Genomic DNA, 14,632 nt, shown 5'->3' with positions numbered 1-14,632 from the left:
GTACAGATCGTGCAAATGTACACACACACACGCACACACACACACACACACACACACACACACACACACACACACCTGCTGCCTCACAGGGTGACCCGAGCTCTCCTGAGAGACTCAGCTGAGCAGGAACAAACACCCAGCTGGTTGTTTTCTTCAGCGATAAGTCATGTGGGAGGAAGCTGTGATTAATCACAGACAAACCCCCTGAACCAGCAGGACTCGCCCAGACAGCTGCTTCACCTGAGCGCCTCTCTGCTAGGGGCTTCAACAAGACCTGGACCGTCTGTGTGTATGTACACACACCACGCACACACATACGCACACACACACACACACACGCACACACACACCTATTGTTCTCACACAGCCTATTCCCACTGGTGTTGTACCTAGTTTTCAGTCTGTATGTCTCTACTCCAGGTACTGTACACTTACTGTAGGACTGGTTCTCCCCCCCGAGTGGCACAGATGTAAGACATGCTGGAGGCTCTCTTTTCTAATGTACCCCCATGTTAGCTGGTCTATTTTCCACTGTATCTGGTTTATTTTCTACTGCTTTATTTTCTACTGTACTCCCCATGTTATCTGGTTTTTTTTCTACTGTCTTCCCATGTCATCTGGTTTATTTTCTACTGTACTCCCATGTCATCTGGTTTATTTTCTACTGTACCGGCATGTCATCTGGTTTATTTTCTACTGTACCCCCATGTCATCTGGTTTATTTTCTACTGTACCCCCATGTCATCTGGTTTATTTTCTACTGTACCCCCATGGGTTTATTTTCTACTGTACCCCCATGTCATCTGGTTTATTTTCTACTGTACCCCCATGCCATCTGGTGTCAACCTGACTATGTGTCAAATGGCCCCAGGCTGTTACCACAACAGGGTATTATGTCATTGGCTAATGGAACACAGAAGAAAATACAGGTCAGCTATCTATCACTGCAATGTCTGCAACGCTGGCATGCTCTTGGTTCACCATCATGACAAATGCTACCCCTATCTAGGACAGCATGCTGTTTCAACAGAGGAAATATACTCACATCGTATGCATGGACTTGGCTGTGACACTGCCAAGTGTGCATGCTAGGGTCAAATGGATTACTAGTAGAGTGAATGAAAAAATAGCAATATCCAATGTCTGGTTCTAAGTGAGATACTGTACTCCTACGCACAGAGAGATCATATTGATGGCATTTTTACTTTACCAGTCCATTCATTTCTATACTATAAGTCTGCTACCCCACATGGAAATATAACGCTTAAGACAGCAATCTCATTTCACATCCGTCCTCATATACTGTCATAGTGTCACAAGCAGAACACGCATTGCTCTATTCTGTCCTCTGAGTTCAAGGAAGTGTCGCTGCTGGCTCAGCTTGTTTTTGCCTAGTTGCTGCTCTCGTCTTGTTTCCTATTCGCTCAGAAGAATCTGATTAAAAAACACAATCACCACGACGGCAAGCCTTGTGCCTCCTAATCAAAACATAATGAGAGTTTAACATGCATTATCTCCGAGTGGGGTTTAATGAGATTTTAACATCCTTCATCTCAGAGTGAATTTTAATAGCGGCTTCCATCCAGAGGCATTCGATAATAATTATTCTGTCGGAATCTTCTCCTGCAGAAACAAAGTCACAGGAGAACCAACAACAGAACGGAGAGTCACTCCAGGGAGAGAGCTTATCTAGCTGCTGATAAGTCTGCCTCAAGGTGTCTGGGGTCAAATCCATCTGGGGTTGTTTGGGTTTATTGTAACTTAAATTGATTCTGAATATCAACAGTTCAGACAGTAATGCTCTCAAATTCATTTTGAACCATTTATGTTTTTGTCTTGGTGCTCTGCAGTGCTCTGCTCAAGGGGGGCGTACTCCCTGGTTATGTGTAGCTTAATGTACACAACAACCATAAAAGGCAGGGAGCCTATAGGTACCAACCCCCCCTGGCAGACAGAAGCAATCAATACAGCAACAACCAAGTATGACCAGTAGCCTACAATACAGTGCATGCAGGAAGTAAAGTCTTTATTTATCATACAGTGCAAACACAGCACACGGTGAAGGGAGACGGCGACGCCGAAGCACACACACACACACACACACGCATGCGCGTAGTTGCAAGAGCATCCACTGACGCAATGTTTCTCTGCTTTTATCCCATTTGTCTTTCCTCCAAGGGCAGCCAGGAGCAGTAGCCACATGCATGGGCCAAGCAAAGGGCCCCAAGTCCAATCCTGTTCAGGAGAATGATCTGTTCTTCTGCATGTTTTTGTGCGTGGCTGTAAGCACTCCTGTCAGAAAACGCTGGACCAAGGGGTGCTTAAAGACAGTAGTCTCCGCAGGGGGCTGCTCCTGTGGAGTCAGCTGATACCATAGTGCACATTGTACATTCTCCTTCAAAGCGAACAGGTCCACCTGAGCCCTCCTGAACGGCACCCAGAGGAGGGACAATCTGTGGGTGCAGTTTCCTCTCGCCCTGACGCCGTCCTCCTCGAGATATGAGGTCAGCTCTGACATTCAGGTGACCAGAAATGTGCCGAGCTGATAAGGAACCGAGATTGACACTTGCCCACTTCCACAGCTCCACCGCCAGACGGTGCAGGGCTGGTGAGCGAACCCCTCCCCGGCAGACGATCGCGGGACACGGCCGTCAGGCTGCCTGACTGTACTAGCACATCGCAACCTCGTATGAGGTGGGTGAAGAGGTGTGGCACAAGCAGCACCGTCTCAAGCTTCAGGAGGTTGATGTGACGCCGCTCTCCCGTGGAGAGCAGGGACGCGTCCGTGAATACCGAGATGTGGGCCGACACCCTGCCTATTGGAACTCCATGTGCAATAATGCACCGGTCTCTCTAATAGTCCAGGTCCGCTGCCTATGACAGAAAATTAATTTTTCACTGAGATATCTTAAAACATGATTGAACAACCAAGATAGTTTTGTCTTCATAAGTGTAGTATTTAAATTCAGTTCTATTCAAACTAGCTAGCTAAGTTAGCTAACAACATTAGCTAGTGCTAGTCCGAGGATTTATTCTCCTATTTTATTACAAATACATTAGAAACATCCAATATTTGATATCAATGACAAGATAGCTAGCTAGCTAGCTAGCTATGTCAGGAAAGTAAACACAAGCTTGCGAACGAAGTCAGGAATGTGATCGTGTCACGATTCCACAGCAACGATAAGCAATTACGTTACCCGGACACATTTTGGCCCCTGGACACATTTTGGCATGACAGTGCCACCACCAGATGCCATCTGTGTCTCAGTGGATCCAGATGGAGTCGAGTAAACCATCTCCGGACGCTTCTCATGCGGGCCCAGCGGAACCACTATGTAAGCTGCCAACATGAGACCCAGCAAGCACCTTGTCAACAGGACAGTGACCGCCACTGAGGGGTCAAACCAAGAGAGGGACAGCTCCAGCGCTTCCCTGCTCGGGACCAACAGAGATGCTCTCATGGACACCGTGTCCAGGTTGAGTCCAAGATACCTGATGGGTCGGCCAGGTCACTGCAGCCAGACACTTGCTAGCAAACTTCCTCATCTTTGTTCTTGTTCTTCTTTCTAGCCATTGTCAAGCTGAAAGTTTTTAGGAGGAGGTTGCTGGGTTCAGTGGTGTTACCGTACATAGTAGCACCTTTACTCTGATTGGCCGCAGGTGTGTACATTTTTCTTTTCTGTTTCAGTAGGCGTAGCTAGCTATGATAGGGTAAACCATTAGGATAGCTAGCTATGATAGGGTAAACCATTAGGATAGCTAGCTATGATAGGGTAAACCATAAGCATAGCTAGCTATGATAGGGTAAACCATTAGGATAGCTAGCTATGATAGGGTAAACCATTAGTATAGCTAGCTATGATAGGGTAAACCATTAGGATCAGAGCCCTGTGTATATAAGTGCAGTCCATTTACCATTAAGAAAGTAACAGGTTCCTCAACATATTATTGAAAATAATAAAGCAGTATTACAAAGAGCCCCCACAGAAAAAGCCACTGTTGAGGGGAGGCTCCCAGTGTGCGCTGCAATAAGTGTGCTGTTCATCACTATAGTAAGTTATGAATATATTCAAAACTGCAGCTTTAAATCACTGTCCATCAGTGCCATTAATGTTATCTTCCCTCAGATTCAAGTTGAATTGTTGGCAGTCTGAGTTATAGCTGTTATAATTGCTACAGTATGTCTTTCTATTTCCGGTATTTCTGGTCATTAAAATGAGGATTGTCTTTGAAGGTACATGTACAGTCAATGGAGGAGAAGTTGAGTGGCCAGAGAGAGAGAGAGCCTTTGGTTCTGCATCTAAAGGTTTGACCTTTTCTTTCACTCAAAGAAGTTGTAGTGACCCCCCCCCTTTCTCCCTCTCTCTCACACACACACAAACTGCACGCCAACACAAACACACACACACACATTTTAATTTTAATAAGTCATAATTTGTGTATGTCAGTGATTAGACTTAATGAGGACTTGACAACAACCTGGGGCTGGCAGGCGTTCAGGCGTTTTTCAAGACACATTTTTTGAAGTTTCAAAAACACTGACACATAAAACGCACATATCTATCAATCAATCAATCAAAGCTTTATTTATATAGCGCATTTCATACCCAGAGGCAACACAATGCGCTTTACAGAGAACAAGGGAGGTGGGCAGACATCCCACCCCTACATATTCCAGAGGGAAGCAAAAAAACAGTAATCACCCGAGGGCCAGATAAGTGAGCTGTAAAAATTCTTCCCTGACCCCTCTCAACGAGGCGATCGAGCAAGCTCCTGGAGTATGTTTGTCTACCGGCTAAGAACATTTATAGAGCAATAAATAACATTAAATTACATTTTCAGAGTAAGAGAGGCTAATAACATCATAGGAGAGACATGGCAAAACATTGGTGTATGTCTGTGTGTGCATAAATGTGCCTGGGCCCAGATAGAGGCAGGGGTTTGGGTAGGGTGGGGGGTAGGAAAAGGATACGGACCCGGGTTAGGGTGAGGGGAAGGGGATCTGAGCCCAGGACTGGTGTATGTCAGTGTGTGTGTGAGTGTGCCTGGGTCCAGGTAGAGGCAGGGGTCAGGGGTAGGGTTGGGGTAGGAAGAGGATACGGACCCGGGGTAGGGTGAGGGGAAGGGGGTACTGGACCCAGGCCTAAGGCCGGAAGTGGACTGTTGTATGTCTGTGTGTGTGTGTGTGTGTGTGTGTGTTAACTAATTTGCTACGACATCTGCAGCAGATACAGGGGCATCCATCGGACTCAGGGTGGTCCATTGGCGACAGCGGGGCATCCACTGGACCTGGTTAGAAGATAGGAGGGAGAGAGAGAGGCACTAGGGAGAGGGGAGGCAGAACAGGGTTAGTAGCACACGGAGCCATATATAGAGCAATACATTACGTCAAACTACATTTTCAGAGCAAGAAAGGCTAAGAGCATCGTGGCAAACACTAATGTGTGTGTGTGTGTGTGTGCGTGCCTGGGCCCCGATAGAGGCAGGGGTTGGGGTAGGGTGGGGGGTAGGAAAAGGATACGGACCCGGGTTAGGGTGAGGGGAAGGGGATCTGAGCCCAGGACTGGTGTATGTCAGTGTGTGTGTGAGTGTGCCTGGGTCCAGGTAGAGGCAGGGTTCAGGGGTAGGGTTGGGGTAGGAAGAGGATACGGACCCGGGTTAGGGTGAGGGGTAGGGGTACTGGGCCCAGGCCTAAAGCCGGAAGTGGACTGTTGTATGTCTGTGTGTACGTGTGTGTGTGTTAACTAATTTGTTACGACATCTGCATCTAGGAAAAGTCATGAAAGCAGGGTGCTGTAACTTGAATGGTTGCAGAGAATTATTTTTTAATGTAGTTGCATGGGTTACTTGACCCACCCTCAGCTATTCTAGTGTTAAAGGACAATGCTCATTTTTGACAACCTGGACCTTATTTACGACATATTATAAGACGTTTGACTCACCGAGATCACTTTGGTGTAGTTCGGAGGCATGTAGAAGAAATTTAAAATCCCACGCAAGCCAGTATATCCATGTCATGTCGGTGGTCGGGGCACTTAGAATGCAGTTTCAAAAAATAAATTTTCTGCCGCGAAACGGTTGTTTTCATCAATCTGTCTTCATGAATCGCTAGTTGTGCTTACATAGAGCATAATCCTGTGGTGTTTTTTCACATGCCTCTGTAATATGATCTTTAGAAACGTCTTTCGAAACGAAATAGCTTCCTCGCACAGCGCGCAATCGTTGCTCCAGCACGCTGTGCGCATGCGTGCTGGAGCAAGTGAGGAAGCTATTTTGTTACGAAAGACGTTTCTAAAGATCATATTACAGAGGCATGTGAAAAACCACCCCAGGATTATGCTCTATGTAAGCACAACTAGCGATTCTTGAAGACAGATTGATGAAAACAACCGTTTCGCGGCAGAAAATAGATTTTTTGAAACTGCATTCTAAGTGCCCCGACCACCGACATTACATGGATATACTGGCTCGCGCTGGATTTTAAATTTCTTCTACATGCCTCCGAACTACACCAAAGTGATCTCGGTGAGTCAAACGTCTTATAATATGTCGTAAATAAGGTCCAGGTTGTCAAAAACGAGCATTGTCCTTTAACCATTTCAACCATTACAAGGTATCTTACGTCATTGTACGGGAACCATGTCTCCTGATGAAAGGATAAAAAAGGATTAAGAAATTGAATAAACAAATTTACAGAGCTCACAATAAACCTCCATAAAGCAGATATCAAATAAACGGTAAGAGACGGGCTAACCAATCAAATCAAAGCCGAGTCTTGTGTGTGTCTTAAATAATGTTGTCTTCTGTGTATGTTGTTGTTTTTAATGCTGTGTAACCAGGGCACCATTGATTATGAGACCTTGGTCTCAATGGGTCCCATGGATAAATAAAGACCTTGGTCTCAATGGGTCCCATGGATAAATAAAGACCTTGGTCTCAATGGGTTCCCCTGGATAAATAAAAGTGAAATAAAACATAAAATCAATAAATCTGCACCTATAGGCCTGTCCTCATAAATATTCATGTGCCCTTGGTCAAGAACCCTAATAAGGGGTTATTTAAAACCTTCAACAAGTTAAAACAGGCGCATCTTAACACCTGTGCAGTTACAGTCCCTGTGTGCCAATAGCACTCAAATCCCAGTGTCTGAGGAGGCGGATGAAGCAGGAAGTTGGGTCCTATAAATCCCTGTGTCGATTTACGACTTCACGACAAGAGTGTGAATGACATGGACACACATAAAGCGTCCCCTATATAAAGATTCTGATTAAAGTGCCGGGGGTTCAGTACTAAGATTCATCTGCATCAGTGTCGCTATCACCGACAACCACCCCCTATCCCAGGTGAAATCTACTATATTACACACCCCGCTCTGTGCCCTAGGTCTTGTTTTCTCATGTCTCTTTTTGTCTGTCTTGTTTTATTTGACCCTTCTCACCTCACCCACTTCACTCCCTGCCCTCGACCGTGTGTGTACACCAGTGTGATCACCTTCCCCTCCCTGCCCTCGACCGTGTGTGTACACCAGTGTGATCACCTTCCCCTCCCTGCCATTGACCGTGTGTGTACACCAGTGTGACCACCTTCCCCTCCCTGCCATTGACCGTGTGTGTACACCAGTGTGACCACCTTCCCCTCCCTGCCATTGACCGTTTGTGTACACCAGTGTGACCACCTTCCCCTCCCTGCCCTCGACCGTGTGTGTACACCAGTGTGACCACCTTCCCCTCCCTGCCCTCGACCGTGTGTGTACACAAGTGTGACCACCTTCCCCTCCCTGCCCTCGACCGTGTGTGTACACCAGTGTGATCACCTTCCCCGTAGAAAATACAGTCATGAAATGATGGAACGGATCCTTCGGGAGGGCCGCTAACTCACAGTAGGCCTACTGTATATCCCAACGAGCTATCTAGCTGTCTAAAGGTTGTACTCTATGTAGGCCTACACTTGGAAAAGTAAAAGTCATTTATGTAGGCTACTTTAGGTTTCATTTATATATTGGTAGTATACGGACATAAAACATATTTGCTATTTTGTGACAGTAGTTCAGCATCTCAAGTGTTTGTCTGCAACCTTTTTCACAAGAAGAAATAATTGGGCCTAATCCAGAAGTGCAGCGGTTCATTTCACCCCATACCACAAACGCTCACTTGCTTAGCTGTGGGGCATAAGGTCCTTACACACCAAACACCATTTATTCACACAGGTAATTAGCAAATAATAGAATTAACTCCCATGAATGAAGACGTACACATCAAATGTGAAATTTCGCGGGGAAAAAGAGCAAAAGAAATGTAATCGAAACAGATTTGATATTTGTGTTTATTCGCCAGTCACAAAATAATTTTGATCAATGATATCGCTCATTGTATACGTCATATGAAACAACAGTGGGGGCAGTCGTGACAAAAGAAAGTATATATATATATATATATATAATTATAAAATTATGAAAGCAACGATGCTCGGATATTGGTCCTCTGCCTACATGTGAGGGGCTGTATCACCAACAATGCCTCAAACTGTGTGTTGGATCCATCTGTCTGTTGGTTTAATCCATCTGAATAAAAGACGCAGTTAAAGGAAAATGCTCGTTTTTGACAACCTGGACCTTATTTACGACATATTATAAGAAGTTTGACTCACCAAGATCACTTTTGTGTAGTTCGGAGGCCTGTAGAAGAAATTTAAAATCCAGCGCGAGCCAGTATATCCATGTAATGGCGGCGCACGGGGCACTGAGAATGCAGTTTCTCAAAATCCATTTTCGGCCGCTAAACGGTTGTTTTCATCAATCAGATTGCATGAATCTACAGTTGAGATTCCTCAACGCCAGCCATTGTTTCGGTTTTCAAATACGTGGTCTGTAGCCTCTGTAATATGATCTTTACACGCCTCTCCCCCACTTGCTCCAGCACGCATGCGCACAGGCCAGCGCGCAGACTGGCTATTCTCCCTCACATTCCCTGCGCTACGATCGTAGTTGGTGCCGAGAATATTGTCGTCGTCATTCGTCAGCAACAATCCGATCGTAGCGCAGAGAATGTGAGGGAGAATAGCCAGTCTGCGCGCTGGCCTGTGCGCATGCGTGCTGGAGCAAGTGGGGGAGAGGCGTGTAAAGATCATATTACAGAGGCTACAGACCACGTATTTGAAAACCGAAACAATGGCTGGCGTTGAGGAATCTCAACTGTAGATTCATGCAATCTGATTGATGAAAACAACCGTTTAGCGGCCGAAAATGGATTTTGAGAAACTGCATTCTCAGTGCCCCGTGCGCCGCCATTACATGGATATACTGGCTCGCGCTGGATTTTAAATTTCTTCTACAGGCCTCCGAACAACACAAAAGTGATCTTGGTGAGTCAAACTTCTTATAATATGTCGTAAATAAGGTCCAGGTTGTCAAAAACGAGCATTTTCCTTTAAGTCAACCAGGCCAGGTCCAGCCTGGCTTATGTGCATGGCTGGCTTGTTTCTGTTCGGGACTGGTAGGACGGAAGCTAGTCATGCCACTTAAATAGCTGTGAATTGAAATGACATGAAATAATGTCTGATAAATTAAGATAGGTCTTGTCACCTGTACACATCAGTTCCAATGCTTCCAATGCTAATCCAGCACAATAAGAGCGGGATAGCCAGTTGGCTCATGAGCTCACAACAACTAGCAGCAGCTTCCATAACATTAATGGTAGCGGTCAGTGGCTAAAGCAGTTACACTGATGATTCCTGTAACATTAGCTATTTTGCTGCAATTGGTTCAACTTCTGTTTCTGGACAAAAGGTAAGGGATAAACCCAAATAACACAAGGCTAGCGACCTACAGCGGGTCCCCGATGGACGAATTGGCAGACCTCCGGCCAAATCCGCTGGCGGACTTCCGGACGAATCTGCTGGCGGGTTCCAAGCCATTTGCACATTGAATGGCAAGTGGACCTCTGGCGGATTATCAGCGCCAGGGACAGCGGTCCGCAAGTAATCTGAAATGCTCCCGCTATTGCTCCACCACCATTCCACTGGTAGTTTATTGTCTATATCCTAGGCCCATTGGCCCTAGGCTTATGGATTTCTATTGCTAAATTAACTTACTCTGAACATTTTTTTGGTAACCCTTCCTTTCATAGTCCCCCAATTACTAAACATTCACCTGGTAAATACATGCAAAGTATAGCCTAATATATAATGGGTAATTACTGAGACACCTATACTGTAGGTATAATTTCAAAACAGGAGTATTTCAAATGTTCAATTACTAGAGACTGGGTCTGGTCTGGGGAGGGAGGCTGGGTCTGGGGAGAGAGGCTGGGTCTGGTCTGGGGAGAGAGGCTGGGTCTGGGGAGAGAGGCTGGGTCTGGGGAGAGAGGCTGGGTCTGGGGAGAGAGGTTGGGTCTGGGGAGAGAGGCTGGATCTAGGGAGAGAGGCTGGGTCTGGTCTGGGGAGAGAGGCTGGGTCTAGGGAGGGAGGCTGGGTCTGGGGAGGGAGGCTGGGTCTGGGGAGAGAGGCTGGGTCTGGTCTGGGGAGAGAGGCTGGGTCTGGGGAGAGAGGCTGGGTCTGGGGAGAGAAGCTGGGTCTGGGGAGAGAGGCTGGGTCTGGGGAGAGAGGCTGGGTCTAGGGAGAGAGGCTGGGTCTGGGGAGAGAGGCTGGGTCTAGGGAGAGAGGCTGGGTCTGGGGAGGGAGGCTGGGTCTGGGGAGAGAGGCTGGGTCTGGGGAGGGAGGATGGGTCTGGTCTGGGGAGGGAGGCTGGGTCTGGGGAGAGGCTGGGTCTGGTCTGGGGAGAGAGGCTGGGTCTGGGGAGAGAGGCTGGGTCTGGTCTGGGGAGGGAGGCTGGGTCTGGTCTGGGGAGGGAGGCTGGGTCTGGGGAGAGAGGCTGGGTCTCGTCTGGGGAGGGAGGCTGGGTCTGGGGAGAGAGGCTGGGTCTGGTCTGAGGAGAGAGGCTGGGTCTGGGGAGAGAGGCTGGGTCTGGTCTGGAGAGGGAGGCTGGGTCTGGGGAGAGAGGCTGGGTCTGGGGAGGGAGGCTGGGTCTGGGGAGAGAGGCTAGGTCTGGGGAGAGAGGCTGGGTCTGGTCTGGGGAGAGAGGCTGGGTCTGGGGAGAGAGGCTGGGTCTGGTCTGGGGAGGGAGGATGGGTCTGGTCTGGAGAGGGAGGCTGGGTCTGGGGAGAGAGGCTGGGTCTGGTCTGGGGAGGGAGGATGGGTCTGGTCTGGGGAGGGAGGATGGGTCTGGGGAGAGAGGCTGGGTCTGGGGAGAGAGGCTGGGTCTGGTCTGGGGAGAGAGGCTGGGTCTGGGGAGAGAGGCTGGGTCTGGGGAGAGAGGCTGGGTCTGGTCTGGGGAGAGAGGCTGGGTCTGGGGAGAGAGGCTGGGTCTGGTCTGGAGAGGGAGGCTGGGTCTGGGGAGAGAGGCTGGGTCTGGGGAGGGAGGCTGGGTCTGGGGAGGGAGGATGGGTCTGGGGAGAGAGGCTGGGTCTGGGGAGAGAGGCTGGGTCTGGTCTGGGGAGAGAGGCTGGGTCTGGGGAGAGAGGCTGGGTCTGGTCTGGGGAGGGAGGCTGGGTCTGGGGAGAGAGGCTGGGTCTGGGGAGAGAGGCTGGGCCCACATTGCATTTTCCTCAGGAAATGTACATTGTAGTTCATATTGGGTTCTTGGGGGGAACCATTGCGAACATGGAGAGAATATGCAAACTCCCCACAGAGGCCTGGGAGATACCGCGCCTGGGTACATCATGACAACCCCATGAACTCACCCCCCCAGTGCCTCCCCCGTGAAACCAAGCTCCACTTCTTCGACGCCACCGCGGAGGCCGTTCTCCTGTATGGCTGTGAGTGCTGGACCCTGAGCCACTCCCTGCAGAGGTCGCTGGACGGATGCTACATCAGAATGCTACGTTCAACACTGGAAATAAGTCAAACGCGCACGTCAGTATTGAATATCTGTACGGAGAGAGGTCAAGGGTGAGTGGGAAGATGGCAGCAAGGAGAATGAGGCTGGCTGGGCACTGCTACAGACACCGTGAGCTTCCGGCCAGCAAGCTGGTGTTAGGGGAGACATCTCCATGGCGCGGACGCAAGTCGCAAGGACATTCTACTAAAACATTTGTGGACATAATCAAGATGGATGTGGTAGTGGGGACCACCGATGAGATGGCCAGGTGTGTGGATGACTGGGATGACTGGAGACAAAGATGGAGGCCTGTCTGTGGATGACCTGATGAGGTACTCACACTGTAATGTGAACACGCAAAAACACATGTCCACAGAACAAAGTAATTGAATCAGTGGATAAAGAAAAACAGAGGGGACTAAGTCATCGCAAAGATAGAAAGAGAGAGAGGGAGAGAGAGAGGGAGAGAGAGAGAGAGAGTCTGTCCTTCGTGCGATGTCCTTGGAGGAGCAGTCTAACACACTGATTAATGACCCCGGAGTGAGAAACACACACACTTAGGGAGGCAGAGAGTTTGGCAATCAATTCACCAGGCTTTATTTTGTGTGACCTCTACAGATGTGGCTGTGTTTGCAGAGCTGCACAATCAACTCTCTGTGCCACTGCAGTAGTATGTGGAAACACACAGCATGGTTCTGTACACACACACACACACACACTCACACACACACACACACACACACATACATACATACATACATAAACAAACTATAACAATGCCATACACACACACACACACACACGATAGACATGAGCCACTGAGGGGAAAAGTAATTTAAGAATAAACTGAAAAGAGGAAGTCCAGGCTACCTCCTGTTTAGTGACTCCAGATATGTGATCAAACTCCTTCTCAGCTGCCTTCTTCACCTCCTCCATCTGAGCCAGAGCAAAAACGAGTCAGAGCTCAGCACATCTGAATCTCACCTACTGGACAGTTGCTAGTGTGCGCTAGATTCCCGTCTACAGGCCAATGAAAAGGCCCGAGATCTACTCAAAGAAACTAAATTATATCAATAGCAGACCTGGGCCAAAAATAGTTTTTTGAATTTTTTGTAAAGTATTTCATTGATTATTTTAGTATCAACTATAATCATTGAGGTAAAATCAGTCACTCACCTTGGTCACTCACAAATACTATATTAAATGATTTAGAAAACTTTTTGCGAAGCTAATTATATTTGAAGATCATTGTTTATATGCAAAATAAATGCCAAGTGTTCAAATTCTATAACTAGAATATCAAAGTTATTCAAAATTAAAAGGTCTTGTTAATAGTTGGTTATGTCTCACATATTTACTTGAAGTGCATTGGACTACTTATAGAGATATAAAAATGCTAAAATTGAAATGTGTCTTATTCACTATACACAGTAGTCATAGGGAACAGAGATGTTTTAATGATCAGTTAACAGTATAATATGTTTCTGCATAACAATATATTGATTGATGTGTTTATACATTAACTCATTTGTACACACAAAGCAAATCCTTCAACAAGTCCATACTTCCCATGTGGTGTAATTACTTTGTCATGGGGTTATTACTTTGTTACCATATAACAATAATAATAATAATAATAGTAATAATTATAATTATTATAATTATTATAATTATTATAATTATTATAATTATTATAATTATTATAATTATTATAATTATTAGTATTATTAGTATTATTATTATTACAATATACTACTACTACTACTACTAATAATAATAATAATAAGTATTATTATTATTATTATTATTATTATAGAACAGGACGTTTGATTACAACCCATTCATGTAGACGATCTATTTTTAATGTTTGAATGTACTGTATGTCAGCTTTGAATTATCAGCAATACTCTCAGGAATTAAATAATGAAATGAATGTTTGCTTTTGATTAGTCCAGTAGCACAATGAAGCAGTCATGGTGGTGATTAGTCCAGTAGCACGATGAAGCAGTCATGGTGGTTGTCATTAGGAGGCGTATTTATAGTACAGTTGGTAAAATCTCATTAATTGACAGGACCTCTGACCTATCATCATATCACTTCAATCCAAAGAGTAATTCCTCTCTGAATCTGTGTAGTTTGAAAAGGGAGCACCTCTCTGAATCTGTGTAGTTTGAAGAGGGAGCACCTCTCTGAATCTGTGTAGTTTGAAGAGGGAGCACCTCTCTGAATCTGTGTAGTTTGAAGAGGGAGCACCTCTCTGAATCTGTGTAGTTTGAAGAGGGAGCACCTCTCTGAATCTGTGTAGTTTGAGGGAGCACCTCTCTGAATCTGTGTAGTTTGAGGGAGCACCTCTCTGAATCTGTGTAGTTTGAGGGAGCACCTCTCTGAATCTGTGTAGTTTGAGGGAGCACCTCTCTGAATCTGTGTAGTTTGAGGGAGCACCTCTCTGAATCTGTGGTTTGAAAAGCGAGCACCTCTCTGAAATCTTTGTTCAGATCATTTGAGAGTAGTTCCCTTCTGTGATCTGTATTTAAATTGCTTTTAACCTTTTTAGACTGCTTTCTAATCTCTTTTTAGAATGTTTATTAAAATAATTGTAGTCATTTCCAAATTGAAAGTAGTTGTCCGTATCTGTGGTCTCTCATTCTCATGTCATAATGCACGCCTTGCCAGCTAGACACTAGACAACAGAAATGACATTTATCACTCAGACTGACCATTCGGAAATGGGGCCAAATATCTCCGTTCCTATATCAG

Source organism: Borostomias antarcticus (assembly GCF_949987555.1).
Source record: "Borostomias antarcticus genome assembly, chromosome: 11".
Lineage (NCBI taxonomy): Eukaryota > Metazoa > Chordata > Actinopteri > Stomiiformes > Stomiidae > Borostomias > Borostomias antarcticus.
This window is presented reverse-complemented; position numbering follows the sequence as displayed.